Source organism: Protopterus annectens, chromosome 2.part1, assembly GCF_019279795.1.
Source record: "Protopterus annectens isolate FY-2018-M chromosome 2.part1, PAN1.0, whole genome shotgun sequence".
Taxonomy (NCBI): Eukaryota; Metazoa; Chordata; order Ceratodontiformes; family Protopteridae; genus Protopterus; species Protopterus annectens.
This window is the reverse complement of record NC_056729.1, coordinates 241,007,214-241,029,822: the sequence shown is the minus strand read 5'-3', so window position 1 is coordinate 241,029,822 and position 22,609 is coordinate 241,007,214.

Below are 22,609 nucleotides of genomic sequence, written 5' to 3'. Positions count from 1 at the left end.
CAGCATATAGGTGGCTGTCCACTCAGCACAGGGGTGATTACCAGGGATCAGGGGACAGAGTTTGCCAGTCACCATTCATTCAACACACACGTTGCTATCGTGGTTGTGTGGGACTTCTACATTGCCCACCTGTTTGTGCAGGGATTCACATCTACATCAGGCTAGGTCATTGTCTCCTTGTACCCATTACGTGTTACACCTATGATTTACTACATTGCCCCATTCAGACTGTATCTGACCATACACCTACAGCAGCTGGGAAGCCCTCATAGGTTAATTGTTGTACAGATGCAGGATGACATCATTTTGTGTATTGCTGCCCCACTTGTAGGACCCCTGCCACATTACGTCACATACCTGCTGTTTAGTGTTGACCTGTGCCTGACATACAAGGCCATGTCAACCCATATGTCATGTGTATGCTTCACCTACTGTATCTGCATCCCTCAGAACCACTAGGGCAGGTGACATTTACCTTGTCACGGTCATTAATGGGATGTGTTGGAGTGACACATATATCACCCAGACACTCATAATGCTGTGGATCTACATCACAGTACATGTGAGACAGAGATCCTTCCTAGCCTTGTTCACGGGTGTGTTGTCCATTGGATGGAGAATTGCAGGTATAGGCCAGGGATTACATAATTATCCCTGCTTGACGGAGGTACAGCACTATCATGGGTATTTTATCTGAAGCACAGAAGGTTGGCAAAGTCATCCTAACTATGGTGTAGTGTTATGGCTGAACCTGGGACGATGACCTACCCTGTACCTATGGACGTATGAACCTATATTCATAGTTTGTCACATTTACAATTGTCTATCCCTATACTCTTTCTCCAGTGTATATTTCTGTGGCACATGATTGTCCTCTGTATTACATGCAGGTATGCTGTGTACAGTGCACATACGTCACAGTTGATGACAGTGTATCTGTGTCCCTAACACTGTGATACCGAGGACTACCACACATCCTTCACAACATTACATGCATATGTCCATTCTATTCTTCTTTGGCCTATGGGGGTGTTAAGGCAAACATTACACAAGTCCCTGTTTGTGCATGCTTCATGTTGGTGTTTGACCAGGCTCCGTTGCAGTCGTGTGTTGGACAGTAGTGTTTCTGTGTGTTTGCCATGTGTTTTATTGCCGGTACATCTGTGGGAGGTGTGGTTGGCACATGTTCCTCTTTGCAGGGACACCCATCCTGGGGTTTGTGTCATGCATCTGCACTTGGCACGTGCCATATGTCCTGTACTATTCCCACAGTCGTATGCCTTCATGCACTACTACTGCGTGTTACTGGCTGTTTGTATGTGGTACACATGGACATTGTGATGGTTGGCTTGACCTATTCCCATGCTAGACCGTACACATCTGTCAACTAAGTTGTTTAAATCAAACTGTAACACTCATTCGTATTTTCAAACTGACAGTCAATAACACAGGAAGCTGAGATTAATAACGTTTTACTACTTTGCAGCAGGAGGCAAAGAACTATGCAGTAAATGTTTAGACATTTGTTTTACTCTATACATGTTACAGCTGTATGAACATTGGGTATACTATCATCTTTTGCACACATTAATGATGTGGTCAGTCACAAGGCATTTACATCGCTAGAGTCCACAACGTTGTATTCCTACAACAGTGCTCAGGTAATGCTTATTAAATGTTTTCCCATGAGAATAACACAGCCTTGCAAGGCACCTTGTCAATTACAGTGTCCTTCTGTGATTGTAGCTGTTTCAAGGACCCTGGACTGTTCCGATACTGTAGTCGGTTAATTTCTTAATACGTTGCTTTGTCTCTCTGGTAAGGAGTTGTACTGTTATCTTCGATAGAGCTCACAAGGCCATCCTCCTCAGGGAAGGGGTGATGTTATGCATGTACATACATTTATTGTTCTGTAACCCAGCAGATAATTAATGCTGACAGACATAAGCCTGCTGTACTGGTTACTGCCAGGATCAGAATTCCATCACACTACAGCTTAGCTTCACCAATTACATGCAGGCTTAGTTCTACTGCCATATTGTACGGTACAATTCAATGCATTATCTAGTATTTCGAGTCTAAACTGGCACTTCATATGTGTTTCTATATATATTTTTGAACAACATCCATCCGCCATATGCATGTTGTTCCGCCCTTACCTTGACCATGTGTATTTGGCGTCCGGCAACGCTACTCTCCATATGTGATGTCCCACCTTCTCCTCCTTTGCCTGTAGCACCCTGTTAGGAAGTCCTGTTTGGTGGGCACGTGTTCCGCTATATGTGATTGACTTCACTGCATAGCTAATCATCGATGCGGTGGTTCAACAACCCGACTTGTCCACATGTGTACAGTTATGTGCACCGTGTCGTATGCAAACCTATATGGTTTTGACGGGTACATACCACATGCAGGATGTACACATTCTGCAGACACATTCACATGCAGCCATTTACATATCTGTACCTGAGGTGGGTTGGTGACATGTGGGGTACGTATTTGCCCGCGTGGCATTGCCTAACACAAACATCTTACCACATTTTAGGTATGCACATTGTGTGTGGGTGTATAGCTGCACACGTATGCTAGCGGGTTAGGGTGCACAGGTGTACATGGGTGGGACTGACATGTACAATGAGGCTATTGTGTATTACATCTGAATGCATGGGTTCCGCTTCTGGATATTACACTTCAACATACGCCATCCAGTGTATGCGACAGAGACGTTGCTGGGTGTGGGATATGTTGCTATGCACATGTTTGCCTGTGTTTAAGGTATCTTGATTCCTTACTGTTGTTATGTCAACACAGCTACCCGGCTATGTACTCTCACTACTGCTTGTGACCATTATGGTTGGCACCTTTTCCAATGCCCATAGTGGGGCATGTTATGTGGACACTTCGGAATTTGCAGGACTACACATACCCACAGCAAGTGCAGTTGACAGAACTTCACTTGTTTGCCATACTATAAGCTTATTCTGTAAGCATTTAGGTTCCTTATTCATTTTCTTCTGCCATGTATGTGTTTCATATACAAATGTATTATGTTTTATACTACTATTACATGTATATTGCGGGAATATTTTTGGCAGGGGATCTGAGGTCATTTTCCATTTTTCCGATTGTTGCAGGGAAACAACTGTCCAATCAGGGACTGTCCATGGCACATTGGGACAGCTGGTAACCCTGGTGACCATGCCCATGTCGCTACTGGGGTTGCCACCTTTTCCAGTTTCCAAGCTGGGGTATTTACGGGACTCACATCTGACTTTACAGGCCGACACATACACACGGTCACTATATAGCATAGGACTTCACTTGTTTGCCTAAATCAAAGCTTATTGTTGTGGCAGTTTGCTTGCTTATTCTGTTTCTTGTGACATTTAGGTATTTCAGTTACAGAAATAACCAATTCATGCTACCATTACATTACATACGGGATATCATTATGTCCTACAATCTTAGCACATTTGCCATTTTTAATACGTTTTTTCAGGACACAACTGCCCATAGAGAGACTGCCCCACCCAGAGTGGAATAGGTGGTGACCTTAGTCGCTGCTCCTATGTCGGTGCGGCGCGCTGACATGCTGATGTACACCTTCTCTGAGTGTAACCACTGACGGTGCATTGCGGGACAAACGCGGTCTTATGCGTATCCTTTGCTCCTTGGATGGGTACACTTAAGCCTTCGTGGCTTGTATTTGCTTCTCCGTTTATTTGGGACGGGTACTATGCTGCATGCTCTATGTGCGTTTCATTCTGCACGGGACCTGGCTGCTGCCATTACTATTTTGGGCGGACCGTGGCTGTCAGCACATTAGGTTGCTCACCTCATGCCGGCTTAGACACGCCTCCAGACGCATCCTACCTGGGCTCGCTCACGTACACTACGCACGTGTCTGTGGTTGCGGTGCACTCTCATTAATATGCATATGGCGCTACTGCGCCGGCTATTCACTGCACCACCGGCGCAGACCTTACGCCGGCCTTGCGCCGAGCTTCATGAATCCCGGGGTCAGTCCAATTAGATGGGGTATTGCACGTAATAACAAAGGAGGGTTGAACTAAAAAAAAAATCAAGTTGCATGTTTGGCATACATACATTTTTTGGATACTAAAATATGAATGAGATGGAATGTAGCTTGACATAAAAAAATGCACGTGAAATACGGAGAGATGGAAAAAAATAAAAAAAGGAAAAAAGTAAAATGGAGATGATGGGGGGAAAAAGATTAGAAAATGAATTTATGGAACATTAAGACTGATGAAGTTAAAAATGAGAGAAAATGTCATAAGAAGGAGATTAAAAAACAATAAAAATAGAAGAGAATTATTTCATGATTTTTATGAAACTGGAGATTTCTTACAGAAATTATTATTACATAAGTTGCTGCAAAATGTAGTATAAAATCTAAAGCAGCAGCGATGAGAAAATGTAAAGAATGTAATGAAGAAGAAATGAAAAATCATTATTTTTGACTGCAAACAGAAGACTTGTGGAAATGTTTTCAAAATTAATATGTGTATAGGAAATAGGAAAAACAAAAAAAAATGTGAAATTGTCAAATAGGATAGGATGTTGATAGTAACAATTAAGGTGCAGTGGAAAAGATGATGTGAGCAATTGCTTTTTAATAAAAATAGGAATATTTAAGATGTGTTCCTTGAAATAAAAATGTAGTTGTGGAGAAAAGAATGGGGAGACAGCATTAAACATGTTAAAGTGTATGAAAGTGAAGATGCAAACTACTGAAAATATTGTGAGTATTGTAAATACTGTAAATGCAAATGTTTGAAAATATACGAAAAATATAAAAAGAATAAAAGTGTGTGGTGTATTAAGGTGTGTGTGTGTGTGTGTGTGTGTGTGTGTGTGTGTGTGTGTGTGTGTGTGTGTGTGTGTGTGTGTGCGCCTCTATCTATCTATCTATCTATCTATCTATCTATCTATCTATCTATCTATATCAATAAATAAAGCGATCCATGTTCTTTTCAATGCTATTAAGCCCAACATCTTACAATGTGTTCATCATGGGTTATTGCAAGTTAATATCTGCCGAGAGCTTAAATATTTGGTTTCCCTGGAGTACTTTTATCTCTATATTCCAGGACACAGTTAATATTCACAAATTATGCTAGAGGTTTCTCAACAATGTTTAAAGACAGACAAATGATTTTTCTTCTCTCTGTCACCCCATGCCATTGTAGATGTAGCAGGATGTTAGGATCACCTATCTACTTGAAGAGCAGCGCACCTATTGCCAGTGGAGGACAGACAGTAGAATATAGCTGGTTTCAGTTAAAGGACATGACTGCAGTTTTAAGATTAGTACCTTCCCCATTTTTTAATGTTCTGCTTTCATACCTGCATTTCTAGTACAAAGAAGTGATACATTACCTCTAAATATAGCAAGTTGATAATGGAATATGTTTCACTGGGTATGCAGACCATTAATACTAATGGAGGCAAGCTTCACTAGTAATTTCAGTGGAAGAAGACAATAAGTGATCTTAGCAAGGTAATATTCTGTCATGAAAACAAAATTGCTTCAAGTAATTAAAATGGATGCAGGATTTTATAGAGAGCTTCAGACTATATTGTTAAAATATCATAGAATGGTGTATGTATAGATGTGTAGGGATAAAATAAAGATTGGAGAAAATTAAAAACATTTACATAAAAGTTCAAATCCAAAACTGTATACAAGAGAATGCATTCATGTCTATGTTAAAATGAGAATAAAACTGGATATGAAATGCATACTCCTTCATTCTTAGGTCATGTAGTGTTTGCTGAAGAGTGCTGATGAGAGCAGAGGGTGATAGTGATGGCGATATTGTGGCATTTTGCTAATAATATAGTTTCTTTATTTCTAAAAAGAACAAAACAGAAGAAAATGTTATAGAATAATGGACATATTTGTCTGACATGAGAAGAAAATAGGTTGAGAGGCCCATGCCTTGGCCTCATACCAATCAGGTTAAAGTAGATATGGCAAGCCAAACTCCTCCTATAAAAATGTAAGGGGGGAGAGAGAGTACTCCAGGCTGCCTATGCCAAGTAAAAAATTCAAGGAAGATGTGGGAAAACAAAAAAAGTCTTTTGTTATGGTGATGAATCCTACTGGAACTGCACAGGCTGCCAACATTTCCTGGAGTAGGTGATATGAATGGGAGAAACGTCAGTTCTCTAAGATATGTAATTCTGTGTCATATCTTAAAAATCTGTAGTTAATCTAATGTGAAGGAAAGAAAAACAGCGTGGAACTTGCAAAGATTCAAATGCACGCAGGCTACATGAGGTGAGGAAAAAAAGGGGGGGGGGTAGAAGTAATATTAGATATGATATTTTGTGTGATTGCTACTGCCAAAAAGTTGGTATCAAAGAATGTAAGATAATATTATACTGGAAATACAATGAATATATTGCCAAGACTGAAATAAAGTGGCATTCATAAAAAGAGAGAACTATATGTGCTCATTTAACCTAGGTAAACAATAAATTTTCAGTCAAACGAATGTATCTGTTTAACATAGCCTCCAGCAAACTGCACAAGCACAATCTGGAGGTTAGTTTACCTGGTACAGCCTGAATTCTGGTATTGATCAGGTTGCACTGGGTGGATCATTTCATTATGGGGGGGATTCAGTAATCCTCTGTGTAGGACGAATGAAGTCCTACTCAGAGACTGCGTCTAAGAGTTAGACATCAGCGCATCATGCATATGCATGAGGGTGCACGGACTCAACTCCCAGGCTAACACGGAGCATGTAGGAGTGCAGGGGTGTGTCAGACTGATGAGCAGTCCAAATATCCATGCCCCTGCAAGTGCCTAACTCTGCAAATGTCAGCAGATATGAGCGGGTCCGCTCAAATGTGTATACCCCCAACACTACACTCCCCCACATTAAAAAGCCCTGTACAAATGAAATAAAATGTAAAACAATTTTTTTTATTATTCATGATATAGCTGCCCGTATTTGCATGTGTGTGTGCATGGGTGTGCCCATTGCTTAGCTACAGTTAACAGTTTAGACATCGAAGAGGATAATAAACCACTTATATACAAATTAAGCCAAATAGCAATAGTGTAGTGGTAGAGCCTTCGCACAAAGAGGAGGCATTCCGGTTCGAGTTCCACCACTCCCCTCTCCTTTTTCAGTAGGAAATCTGTGCATAAAAATAAATCCTGACATTTACCTTTTAAATCATATTAAAATGCATTGAAATGGCCTATGTAGTAGTGAACGATATTATAAATATATATAAGAAAGTGAAATGTTCATGCATAATAATGAATGCATAAGTAACCTATCTTAAGCAATGTGAAGCACTGCTAAGCAACATTTACCAGTATTAAGCACATTTAAGAATAATTGTCCATAGCTAAGTACTGCTTTAACTAGCTGATAAATCACTGGAACCACCACGATATAAAGTCAAGCAAGTATAATTTAATTACATAAAAGAACAAGCGCTTTCACGCACTTTAATAGTGCGCTTCATCAGGTCATCATACTGCTTTAACTAGCGCAATAGCTTTGCGCAGAGCTGCGCATTGTGCCAACTAGCAAAAATAAAACATGTTTGCACGGAGGTGCACACCGCGCTAACTAGCACAACGTAGGGCAATGTCGGGCAACATAGAGCAACGTCGAGCAAGGTTGGGCAAAGTTGAGCAAAGTTGGCTAAACACAGCCACACCCCCTACTGGTCAGGCCAGTAGTAAAATAAAAAAGCAATGACAGGTCCTGAACCCGGGATAGTGTGCACCATAATCACAGTACTAATCCACAAAGCCATGACAGCATTTGATGTTCATGGACTGTCAACACGCATATACATATGAATCAAAGTATACCCAGTGCTAAGCAGGTGTGCACTCAGTTGAGAACTTTCAAATCCAGCCAATCACAAATAAGTGCGGGAAATGAGGCATATATAAGCTCCATAGGCAGGAATACTCGCCATAACTGGTTGCAGCTCTCATTGGCAGGCAGCAATGGCTGGTGTCAGAGTGGGCTCTCGCCTCCGAGTGCAACGGTGGGGCATTGAGGAGTCAAAACTGATGGTTTGGCTCCTTGTTCATCATCATGATGCCAGACTCCTGTAGGGCCAGTTCCAGGGTACGGAATACAAAGCAGAGGCCGGGAACTGTCTTGCACATGAACTCACCAGTGCCACAGGCATCCCTCGGACTGGTGAGGAGGTCAGACATGACCATACAGGCCTGAAGAGATGCAAGCAGGACCTACTGAACCAATGGATACAGGAGGCCCGTGGGATGCAAAATGCCCCACTACTGAGTAGGTAGCCATGGACTGAAGTATGTAAAAATTGTTAGTGTAGTCGATAGTATGGATAGGTATATGTCTCAATGTCACTGCATTTACTTCACAGCTGCAAGTGTCCGTGCTGCGAATCAGCAAGCCTATGCAGATAGGCTGCTAAGGCTGTGCCACCAGGCAGCTTAGTAATTTTTCTGCATGTACTGTTTTATAAAATAAGTGAGAGAGCCTGGCTAAAAGTGTCTCAGCCCAATAATAAAGGTATAATAAGGGTTGAATAACCTCTCTGCATGAACTGTTATGTAAAATAAGTGAGAGAGTCAGAAAAAGAGTGTTATAAACCATAAATGTAGGTATAATACATCCTGAATAAGATGTCTGCATGCACTGTAATAACAAATAAATGAGAGAGCCACTAGTAAAGTGTGTAATGTAATTAATAAAGGTATAACACCTGTAGTGTGCCCATGTCACTTTCTTTGAAATGTAGATGTACTCTTGCAGTATAGAAGTAGTAGTGTTGTATTAAGCGCTGTCAACCCACACTTGGGTAGGCCCATAGAAAGAGTATGAAGGGAGTGCCAGTATCACTTAAGCATATATACAGTCCCCAACTGTAGTTTCAAGCCTGGCATGTATAGGTAAATCTGGCACATGAGTAGCTAGTAATTGTGTGCACCAGAAATGTCAGTGTGCTGCTAGAAATGTAGGAGGCAGTTAAAATGTAACTAATAATGTCACCTGAACACATCCAGATATGTAGACATATGAATATAAATAAAATATATAAATATGTAGCAATAACATCTGCACCCTGGACAGTTTGTAAATTAGATACAGGTCAGGTACATAATTAACTAGCAAAACACATCCCACAATGTAATGGACATTGCCTAGTGTAATAATACATGTAGGGGATATATACCTGCAGTCAACAGGAATGTAGTGTAAACTATAATTTCATATAAGTTGTTAATGGAGGTATCTTTTTACACCCTACTGTATCTGCATAAACAATGCAATTCCACACCTCAATGGGTATGTGCAATCTCAATACATTTGTTGGGACATATGTCCTATTGGTTTATCAATATCTGCATAACTTTGATGCATGTGCCCTGTTCAAACACCACAATCTTGGTGGCCTGTTGCCACCAATCATTCCTGTATGCTGTTGGAATGTCCACTGTTGTTCAATATATGCATGTGTTATGCTTGCTGTTCAACTGTTAGAACTCTGGTGTGTTGGGTTAATGAGAATATTACTGCATGCTGTTACAACTAATTTGGAATGCTATTGGCTATGTTATCATTAAATACACCTAAACATAGAACGTATGGGAAGGCCGGTCCAAGCCGACCCACCTGTCCCACCTCAGCTGGCGATTGCACCTGGCACCAGCAGGTCCGGTGCCCAGCCCAGGACCCCCTCCTCCATTGGTACTGAGCCACCTTCAGGTGGAAGCGCTGCATGGGATATGGCTTGTCTCCCCCATGCAACCATGGCCAGAGGAGGGCCACCTGTCACCCTCCGAAGGGTCCGGGCTGTGGTGCTTAGGGAGATCCAGCATTCAGTCGTGGATCCCCTATGCCAGCTCAAGGCAAGAGTGTCGCGACTCATGGGTGAGCCTGCCCCTCCTACGCAGCCCACAGCACAGCTACCCTCCGGGCTGTGAAGGTGCAGTGGTGACTGCCCATGGGTGGGGATCTCAGTTCCACTGTTACCATCTGTGGGATTGTGGGCTTGCGATTTCCAAACATCCTTCCCCGTCAATTGTGTTCACCCACCCCATGTGTCATATTCCGCCCCTATATGCGTCCTGTTTGTCTTGTCTGTTTACCTCCCCGACCTCCCTACCACAACATACCTACTTCCCCTACCTCACATTCGACTCTCACATGAAAAAAAAAAATGGGCAATCTGCTCCCACAAACAAATTACATCCCATACATAACTGCCCATTTTACACAAATGTCCGCTGGACACAGACACTGAAATTCAATTGGCAGTACAACATACTTCATTGTCCTCACCCCTCTCTCAGGGGTGGAAAGTTTCAAAATTCCCTCCAAATTACTAGTATATGCACAGCTGTTGCTGTTAAAGAAATGGGCAGCTATGGACCTCCCCTACACCCATCCTGCACATCCTGAGCTGTCTTCCCTACTGTCTTTCCCTCTTTGTGCCCCTTTTTCACCACTTTCCTATCTCCCCATTTTCTTTTCTTTCAATGAAATGAGCATGGGGGTTAGTGGGAGAAAGTGCTTGTAAGCAGTAGTAAGCGGGTTTAAGCAAGTGTGTGCATGTGTGCGCTTAGCTAAGCATTGCTAACCCATGCAAACCCGCTTACAACTGCTTAAAAGTGCCTTAGTCACCCTGCATATGAGGGGCCTTGCTCTGCTCAGCAGCAAAATAAAACACCACTGCCAGTCTCGAACGCCGGACCTTGGACACACTAGACTGCATGAAGTACCACTAGGCCACAGTAGACAACTATATCAGCAGTTGTTGTGGAATTGCATTGCATGACTGTGATAACAGAACCAGACATTCTAGCAGTAAATACTGTTACAGCAGCACTTCACAACTCCCACACAGTATCATAGCAGGACAATCCCCACACAAATGTACAAAATACCAGTGTGTTCAAGGTACAGCAAGGATGTAGGTAGGGTTACTCAGTACTGGAATTGTCCAGTTTCATGAGCATCCTGTGATAATGTCAGCAAAATAAAAAGCACAAACAATGCAGAAGTGAGTACATTAATATCCACAGTACAGCTGTTCCCAAACAATTCATGTGCCAAATGGAAACATCTCAATAACATCATATGTATGGCAGCTAATTGTAGATGTTGTAAAGAAACTCCATACTCCCATGTATCTTGCATTAGCATTTCTAGGGGTGAGTACAATTCTACACTGTCAGCTGTGTACTGGAAGAGGCAACATTCAGGTCTGAGTACAACATACAAATAACTGGCTACACCCTTAGCAACAGTTAGAAGAAGTATACCAACCTTCTGACTTACACAACGGTGTCCACAGCAAACAATCATGGTCCCCACTCTGGAATTCTGAAAGGACTACGCCTACCTGACCTAGCAATTTATAGCACTGGGTTGCTATGACAGTGAGTACTGTAAGTACCACACAGCAGGATGCATGCAATTACCAAATAGTGGCCACCAATTGGTACAGAAGCCATCACATGCACATGTGCAGATACCTATAAAAACAGTCTGTACTTGCTGTCCACACATGCAATCATTCCATTAAAGGTACGGAGGGAGAGAGAGAGAGAGAGAGAGCAAAAAAAAAAAAAAAGAAAAAGTGATGTAAAGTAAGGAAATATAACAAAAGGAATATATTGAAAATAAATCAGTATATTGACAAAAGAAATTATATTGAAAAAATGTATTGAATAGAAACTATATTAAAAAAAACATTGAAATAAAATATATTGAAAAAAGATTTGAAAGAAAAATATATATAATATATATATATATATATATATATATATATATATATATATATATATATATATATATATATTGAAAAAGAAATATATTGAAAAAAATATATTGAAAGAAAATATTTAGAAAAGTTAAATATATTGAAAATAAAATTATTGAAAATCAATATATACTGAAATAAAAATCTATAAAAGAAAAGTCCTGAACAGTAAAGAAGGTATTGAAACCAACACTTATATTGGAAAAAAAAAGTTTACCAGGATATACGAACACATACAAAGGAAAGGTATGTAACAGCTGTGTATTTACTGGAATGTAGTAGATGTTTATGAAGAGTACTCTATATAGTTGGAATCATCCATATGTGGCAGCAGTACGTATCGATGCACAGATGGCCTGCATAACCACTGGCATGGGGAAACGAGTGTGTTGCTCTGTGCAGTGGGATGTGATGGTGACATATGTAGTCCAGCATTAAATGTCAAACATCTGATCCATGTTATCTGTGTTCTGTAAAGTAGTGTGTACAAAGTCTGTTTGGGGTAGTAGCCCATACGGTTATGCAAACATGGATGTGACAGAGTAACAAATGCATGACAGTAATATTAATGTGTAGCTTAGCATTGGCAACAGCTGTACAAGGCTAGTATGCTAATTCAGCATCAGCAGCTACGTATAGACCCTCTGATATTACTGTGTGCTCACATGTGACACGTGTTCATGTTGCAGCAAGGCCCAACAGTTCAGCCGTGAGGTACATGTACTTACAACAGCATGGTCCTTGTGTGTGTATGGCACACACATACGGAGAGATCTGTCCGTGTCAGATATATTTAGCATCTGTACATATGCATTGAGCAAGGGACATACTGCAACTGTTTGTGAATGGTGGACATATATATATATATATATATATATATATATATATATATATATATATATATATATATATATATATATGTTGTTGATGGTTGTTATGGCCATATTTCTATGTAGGTTTTAGTGTGTGGCAGACTAGACAGCATACAGTGCTGGTATATGACATGTGGTTGTTAAACACTGTGGGTATGATTCATCAGGTTTGCAGTGTTGCAGCCAGTGAGGCCTGCTAAAGCTACATGGGCTGAGAACACCTTAAATGCATTCTGCACAACACTGTGCAATGTTATGACATAACTGTATACATCACAACCTTCCCATACTTGATCTACCCATCATGACAGGTGGACTGTATATGTGCCTATATGTATTTCTGTATGTACAGCAATGGATGTTCATATGTATGTGTGTATATAGATATATTTATATACATATATATATATATATATATATATATATATATATATATATATATATATATATATATATATCTATAGAGAGAGAGAGAGCGAGAGAGACAGGGTCATAATTACTGCAACAGATGCCTGGTGACAAAGCCATGGACTCACGCTCAGTGTTGACACTGCATTGGCATCCCTCCTTGCAAAGACTCAGTACCCATGAACTACCACATAGGTGGTAGTCTACTCAACACCAAAGGTGTGATAAGAGACCATGGGACACAGGTGGACATTAGTCTCCCCTTCGATAGTCACAGTGCCACAGTAGTCATGTAATCCGACTACATGACACACGTCATCACAAAAGGTGTGTCATCCAAGAAAAAATAGGTCAGTGTTCCCCTCTACTCCACACACATAAGACCCAGTATAGAGTACAATGCCCCGTGTGGTATGTACCTCACAAGACATCTACAGCAAATGGAAAGGACACAGACATACCTCACAAAGAGTGATACTGGTGACAAACAGATGCCCTATGCAGACCGTCCCACAGACCCACAACTACACCGTGTTGCAAACCACCTACCCAGAGGTGACCTCTGACTGACATACTACGCTATGTCAAACCCAGATCTGTTGGACATGCTCTACATACACTGATCACAATCTGTATGAGCCACATGCTCTTGGGACCCAAACCCTTTGACCACAATAAACAGCACATGCTGGAGGGATAGATCCCTATCTCAGAGACATCCCATACTCTGGAAGTAACCAACTATCCATAGCAAACAAAACTCCTAATTACCAGTTGTCATATATAATCCTGGAGACTGTATGGGAGATAATGAATACAACCAGGCAATCGCCTCAGTGTCTCTGCTTGACTGGGCCACGTGAAATTTAAATACCTGTGTGTCAGAGGCCAGGGTAGCGTATGGCTAGAGTTCTATAGGCCCTATGGCCAGTAGCCTCTTACCTACCTATGAAGTGATACGAACCCATATGTACTTGTTACAATAATCGATATGTGAGTTGACTGAGTGTGATGGTGAATGTGTCGGTGAATGTGTCAGAGTATGGTATATGTGTGATAGCTTAGTGGGAAACTGTTTCAGTCATGGTATTATGTGTCCTAGCTGTGATCCCAGCAAAAGATGTGTATGCAATTTGTTAGGCAGAAAAAGCAGCATGCCATATGGTCTAATGTAGTTCCTTGTCATCGACTGGGGTGTCCCACTGTAGGCTAAAGCAGTACATGTATGCTTATTGGGCATTACTGCTGGTGAATCCAACTCCTGTAAGAACTGTAGTACTACGTGAAGCTGTATGCCTAAACAGCACAGTATGGTGTACGTGCACATTTATTGGAACCACTGTTATGTGTGTTCCCTGTAGACCTCACAGATTACATACCTCAGGCATAAGGTCTGGTAACTACTGACACACAGTACTGTAAGGTACACAGGTAAAGGTCACCTGGGTCACCATACCTTTGTGTCTGTTATGTATGTCTTCTGTGTGTGTGGGCATGCCTGTACCATGGCCTCGGTCATATGTGTGTTACAGGATATAACTGCATATCTAGCAACATGTATAGTCTAATACAGCTGTATGCCACCTATATTAACGAATGTGCACATATGTTAGGCAGGGGTCTGCCATCAATGACTAGTGTGGTATACTGGTAATACTGTTAGTGGACTTTACATTCATTGCAATGGATTACATATGTCAGGATGCATTAGCATGATATATACCTCCTGTGGCTAGGTGGTGCATTGTGTCACATATAGTGTGCCATCTACTGTTGTATAGTCTTACATACTGTGATAACTTTGTTGCTGTGCAACACATGGTTTGATATATAGAGTGTGCCAGGCACTGTGAGGCAGCTGTGTGTTGAGAACTGATATGTGGTATTGAAAGTGTGTATCTTCTGACAGCCAATAGATTGTTATATATGGCAGTTAATTTCTATCTGTACTTTAGAATGTCATGTGTGCCACATGACTTGCACACACATATTGTTTATTTGTCTTCCAGGGTAATGTCCCACCATCATAACCCAGCATATAGCACATCAGAGGAGGAAGCCATCACAGTGAGCCTGGTGCAACACTATGCGCTGCTGTTCCCAAGAACCAGCCAGGACCAGCATGAGCTGGCTCCGCTGTGGCAAGATCGTGTCCATATTGTAAATGACATAGGTATGCATAACCAGACATATGAGCAGGTATGCCATCACTGCAGTGATTTAATTAGACATGTCCAGCAGTGTGCGTCTGATATCCACAGACAACAGCTTGCCACAGGTGGGGGGGGGGTAGCCATCCATCCCCTCCTCACCAGAGTGGAGGAGCTGCTCCTGAGCCAGGTGGCTCCTGGCTAACAACAACCACAGTAATTAACATGTATCATCATGTTGGCCGGAGCCAACCAGCAAGTTGACATGGACGGTGCAGGTAACATGGCATAGCTGTAGAATACTGTTACCTCTATTGGTAGAGCATGCTTATGTGAGATGTGTACTGTGTAGTTAAACGATGTGGTGCCTAGTGTTGTGCAATACTAATAATTAGGAATATAATCTGTAGGCCTGTGACTGTCCACTGCTGTACTACTGTAAGATTGTAAACACACAGTAGCAATGCCACAGTTGTTGCCACTGACAAAGTGTCTGATATCCTTGTAGGTCCCTCTGGTGTGACAGCAAGGCAGCAGAGCCATGCTGGTGAGTGTGTTATACCTTTAATATTGCTAATTAAATGTGCATGTCATAGGTGAGGTGCAGGCTATGAACACATATATGCATAATGCATGCTGTGCATGTTTGCTGTGAGACTATGCACATCCTAGTAACATGGGTAGCTGCCTAAAACACATACAATACACAGAGCATCCCACACAGTTGTGGTAACACTGTAGTGGACATCGGATAGGCAGAGTCAGTACACATGCACACAACTTACACACCTTTGTCATACGCAGTACACATTAACATGCTACACATGGCGTATTCAGGCTGTGAAATGGTGAATGTAGCCATGGTACTGCAGTTCAGGTACAGCATGCTATGTGCTGGTCTGGCACACATTAGTAGACTTGAGTGACCACATAGACATGTCCGGCAGTGTGCGTCTGATATCCGCAGACAACAGCTTGCCACAAGTGGGGGGGGGTAGCCATCCTTCCCCCCTCTTACCAGAGTGGAGGAGCTGCTCCTGAGCCAGGTGGCTCCTGGCCAACAACAACCACAGCAATTAACATGTATCATCACCTGTGGCCGCTTAATCAGGTTTAAACTATTCCCAGCTCCACAAAGTCTGCTCTTTACTTTTTCCCTTAGAACTGTTCTAAATCTCAAAGTAAGCACTCTATTTTCCTTCTAAAACCCAGCAGTAGCTAGGATAAGTGTCTTATAAATAAGCACTAATAAACTAAAGCACTACACCCTCTTATACTCCCTTTAAGTACTTGGCTCCCTATTGGTCCTTTTTGATCAAGTCAAAAAGTAATTCCTTATACTATTCTGGCATGTCCAAAAGTCAGTTTCAGGTTTATTATCCAGTCCAGCTGGTGAATATGGGAATCTTAAGGCAATGTTACAACTGCCTTATGTACACAGACCACCCTCTCCTCTTCCCAACAAGCTGAAATATATGTGAGAGATGCAACTATATAGCCAAACTGGAGGCTGAGCTCTCTCAACATAGTACTGGCATGGTCAGTCTGGAGGAGAAGGTAATCACACACACCACAAATCCAGTCTCACATAGACCTATCGCAACAACAAACCAAACACATAAACACACAAAAACATACTCGAAGGCTCTAAATAAAAATCTGCCCAAGCAACAGAGACCTCCAAAGCAGACATCCATACAACTGCTACCCCACAACAATACTCACCTATCACATAGTTCACAAAGTCAGTGTGCCACACAGTCACAGCCCTTAAAGCTAAACAACACACCTAATACACTTGTAATAGGTGACTCTATTGTCAGACACACTGATGTCCCTCTCACCAGGCTGAACAAGGAGAAGGTCACTGTAAGCTGCCTGTCGGGTGCCAGGATCCACCACATAACACAAGCACTCAGGTCACTCCAAAGCAAGTACAAATATGACTCCGTCATTGTCCATGGTGGTGTGAATGGCCTGAGACGTACCTCCCTGGATTACATGAAAAGAGACATAGAGGAGCTCTCTGATCATGTGGCCCAGGCCGGTATGACCCTGACCTTGAGTAGCATCTTACCCTCACCAAGAATGATACCACAGTATAAAGACAAAATGATCAATTTCAACAATTGGCTAAAGTATTGGTGTCACTCAAAGGGGATCCAGTGTCTGTCAGCATGGGATGACATGCTTGACAAGCTACGTTGCTTTGCTAGGGATGGCTTGCACCTGTCACCCCTGGGTTTTCAAATACTGGCCAAGGCTCTTGCCACCCACATAGTGCCTTTTTTAGGCAAGGCTCAAAAGACAAACCCACCTCCTTAGACAACACAAGGAAAAAGAAACTAAGGGTAAAGCTGCTCAATGCCAGAAGTCTAAACCTCAAGATGCATGCACTCAAGGCTCTCCTCAGTATGGAGAATATCGATATCTGTGCAGAAACAGAAACCTGGTTCAAGGCTCCCAAGAGCACCCCAGCACTACCAGGCTATACCTCATACCATGTTTTTCGGCCCCAAAACTCGGACCAAACCACAAGAGGAGGGGGAGTATCCATATTCATCAAATATACCCATACCTCCAGGCTAGTGGCACTGCACAAAGCATCTGAGACCATCCATGTGCAACTAACAGTGGGCAAAACTGCCTTCCAGTTTGTAGCCTGCTACAGACCACCGTCCCAAACTCAGGAACCCCACTCGGCTTTCCTGAAGACACTGGAGAATATGAAGATCTCTCCAAAGACCATTATATTGGGTGATGTTAACTACCCAAACATAGACTGGGAGCACTACTCAAGCCCCAACACCCTAGCCCAACGGTTCCTACAATTTATAAACTCAAATGCTATAGAACAACTGGTCACCACTCCCACATGAGGGGAAACATATTGGACCTGATCATCACCAACATGGGGACTCTATGTTCCATACCAGAGGTATACCCCTCATTGGTAAGATCTGACCATACATTAATCATTATAGACATCCATATCCTGTCCCCACCCCCAGCAAAGGAAGCCACGGTCAAAAACTTCTCAAAAGCAAACTTCCCACTTCTCAAAACCGAGGTGGAATCCTTCAAAGCTCCAGGGCCAGTGGAAAGTACGGCCCAAACCACAGAATCCTTTACAAACGCATTCTGTGGATATCTACAGGAATGCATGGATCATGCTATCCCAAATAAAACCAAGACACACTCCTCCAAAGGCAGGAGACCTGTCTGATGGACCCCAGCCATAAATAAGCTGTACAACAGAAGGAGGAAGCTACTACATGATAGAGTAAAATCCCTGAAAGGGAAGGCAACTCTGATCAGTACTAGCAAGAAACTACGATCCCTCATAAAATCATCTAAGGCTAGCTTCGAAAGAAAAATTGCACAAGATGCTAAAGATAATCACAAGGCTTTCTTTAGTTATGTCAGAAACCTGGGTTGAAACTCCCAAATATGCTCTGAGTTAGTTCAAAATGACAAAAAATACACTGAACCCACAGGCATTGCCAACATCCTGGCAGACAGGTTCAGTGCAAACTTCTCCCCCCCCAAATGAGCAAATGACTATCCCAACAGAGTGTAGCCTCCCTGACATCACAGATGCACAGGTGAGAGCTGCCCTCTCCAAAGCAAAAAACACAGCATCAATGGGACCGGATGGTGTCCCGGGCTGCGTTTTACATGAGCTCCAAGAGGAACTGAACCCTCACTTAAAATCACTGTTCAGTCTCAGCCTTACAACAGGATATGTACCCAAAGAATGGCATACAGCAACAGTGGTCCCACTCCATAAAGGTGGTCCCACAACGGACCCCGGAAACTATCGCCCTATAAGCCTAACTAGCCTGGTCTGCAAAGCTATGGAGCATATCATCATGGAACTCATAAACAAAGACATTGGGAACCTCCAAACACTGGATCCTACCCAATTCGGCTTTGTTAAGGGCAGATCTTGCCTCTTGAACCTGGTCAATTTCTTTGAAACAGTCACCAAGGCCATAGACGAAGGGAAGGTAGTCCACACAGCCTACCTTGACCTTGCAAAAGCCTTCGAAACAATACCCCACTCGGGCATCATAAATAAGCTCACCAGCTTAAATATCAACCCCTATGTCACAAGATGGGTTGCAAACTGGCTTAGGGATAGAACCCACATGGTCAGAATTGCAGGTGCCATGTCAGACTCTAAACCAGTTATAAGTGGTGTCCCACAAGGCTCAGTCCTGGGACCTCTCTTGTTCAGTATATATTTCTCTGAGGTACAGGCTAACACAGGAGGACTATGGCTGACAAAGTTTGCAGATGACTGCAAACTGGGTGCCATAATCGACTCACCAGCTGACACAAGCATCCTCCAAAAAGGTCTCACATAGATGGATAACTGGTGCCACAGCCATGGCCTAAAGCTAAATGCCAAAAAGTGCATAGCCATCCCCTTTGGGAAAAACAAAGTGCCCACAAATTACCACATAGGTGGTAATCCATTAAGTACGGAAGAAGTAATTAGGGATTTGGGGACCAAAGTAGATTGCAATCTCTCCTTTCACAATCACATTGCCAAGGTGGTTAGAAAGACATTCTATATAGCCCACCTTATCACGAAGGGGTTCACATCTAGATCAAGAGAGGTCATTGTGCCCCTCTACTCATCACTCATCAGGCCCATAACTGAATACAATGCCCCATTTGGGATGTACCTTACTCGACACCTGCTACAACTAGAAAGACCCCAAAAGTACCTCACCAAGAGGATCAAGGGACACAAACAGATGCCCTACGCAGTTAGGCTAAAGAAACTCCAGCTCTAGTCACTTGCTTACCACCTACTCAGAGGTGATCTGTGCCTGACATATAAAGCCATGTCCAACCCAGAATTAATGGGCATGCTCCACCTCAAGAAATCCAAATCCATCAGAACTACACGCTCCAGTGACTTAAACCTCACCACAGAAATAAATAGAACATGCTGGAGGGACAGATTCATATCCCAGAGGCTCTCCTCATTCAGGAACAAAATCCCAATCTATGTCAGACAGAGCCCCTCAATGACCCTCTTCAAGAAGAATCTTGACGTTTGGATGGGAGATTGTAAATTTACCCCTGGGATCCCTTCTGTGTCACTGCTAGACAGAGGCACGGTAAACTAACCTTAAATGGGCTATCTTCTGTGACCTACTATACAGAGGCACAGTCAACTAATCTAAGAAGGGTGGTGAAAGCCAAACACACTCTGGCTAGGCTTGTAAATGCCCTAGGGCAGATAGCCTACTATCAATCTATGAACCTATGAACCTATGAACATGATGCTGCATGATTATGGCTCATGGTACTACACCCCATCCAGTTACAGTGGCCACAGTAATACACATATCATGAATTGCTATGCATCTCAATGTTGTGTGTGCAGACATATGCACTTATACGCAATATGCATAGCAATCTCCATTTGTAGAAAGTGACACATATATGTCTTGTAATGCTATGGGGTGTATAGGTCACATGACACACATTGTGTATGTGTGATGTTTCATGTCACAGTTGTGTGGTAGCATGCCATGTCATGGCTGGCAGTGGCATGTACACAATATGTCCTACACTCACCATAACCACTGTACAATGGCTATGTTGAGCAATGGTATTCCATCAGGTATACATGCACCACTCATCCTGTGTGTATACATAACATGCATGTGCTACACCTGTGTCCACAATCATCTGCTAAAGACACAGATGCTCTAATCAGTAATGGATATCTATGTGACACACTGATACACATCCAGCCATGGTATGTATATCTGTGACTGATGGTGCACAGGACATTGCAGGGCTTTTAATACCTGCACAGCAATGTTGTGTCCATGTACACATTGGGTTCCAGGGTGAGGCCATTCACTGAACAAAACACACATGCATCAAGGCCATGTATACTGTCATTAGCAATGGCTGTCTACACTCACACTGCATGCTGTTGAGCATCACACGTCCTGCATGCTGTCATGTTTGCTATAAATGTTTGGATTGTGATACTGTACCCCAACATCAGACGCTATTGAGTATGTTCGGGATTGCTGGTAGTGTGTGTGTGTGTGTGTGTGTGTGTGTGTGTGTGTGTGTGTGTGTGTGTGTGTGTGTGTGTGTGTGTGTCTGTACTAGTGAGGAGTGTGCATGTGTGCATGTGTGCATGCGTGCATGTGTTCATGTGTGCATGTGTGCATGTGTTCATGTGTGCATGTGTGCATGTGTGCGTGTGTTCATGTGTGCATGTGTTCATGTGTTCATGTGTGCATGTGTGCATGTGTTCATGTGTGCATGTGTTCATGTGTGCATGTGTGCTGACATCATGTACAGGTCGTAAAGTGTGTTTCCTGTCTCCCTCTCACAGGTGCTGATACTGGGCTGGTTCAATGCAGCAGGGAATCTGATGTCACTGAGCATGATAGTGACAATGATGATAGGTGTGTTGAGGCACAGGCATTTTTGCCAGGGTCTATCATTGGGCCACCAATCGACACTACACAAGTGTCCACCCCATCCATGCACACAGTCATACTGCCATTACATCCGTCACCAATGCCCTTAGCAGAAGGACAGCATACAGCCGGCATTGGCCAGGACTGTGTGGTATCCATGGCACATGCATCCCGACACAGCAGCCATACCCAGATATCTGGAAGGGTGCCACATAGGCAGATGTCCAGGGGTTCCCGTCGGAGCACTGCAGCCCATCACGCTACTGGCAGACGTGCCACAGGTCTAAGTACCTCACTCATGTTCCAGGCTGTCATGGAGGCACAGGCACATATGGAACGGTACACCAGACAGGGACTGAGGGCACAGAAGGCACATAACACCACCGTAATAGACAGTATCCATGACCTAGCTGGTGCCATCCGCAATTACACTGAGATCACCGATAGACGTTGGGGAGAGACACTAGATGTCCTCCGCAATGTCATGTCCATGTGTCAGGACAGTGCGGGACAGTTGAGTCATCGATGTAGACGTATGCCAGCAACATCAGCAGCTGGCATTTGCCACAGACGTCCCTCGAGCAACAGCCACTCCAGTAGTGCCAGTACCAGCCCCAACAATGTTGGGGGTAGGCTGTCCATAGAATGTCCTAGAAGACCATGTGCACATGGCTCTGGACAGTCCTAGCAGGAACCTGGGTCCAGTGTACATCCATCTACCTCTGGGGATAGTACCCAGTCTGGCTTGGTACCTGATAGTGTCAGTAGCAACCCTGCCAGGCACAGGCACCATATCCGTGGCCAGAGATGGTGATGTGTAAAGCCTCGCAGGTACAGTCTGTGGCTGTCCCACAATAACCTGTATGTGGCAGCTGCATGGTGGAACTGTGTGCATGCACAC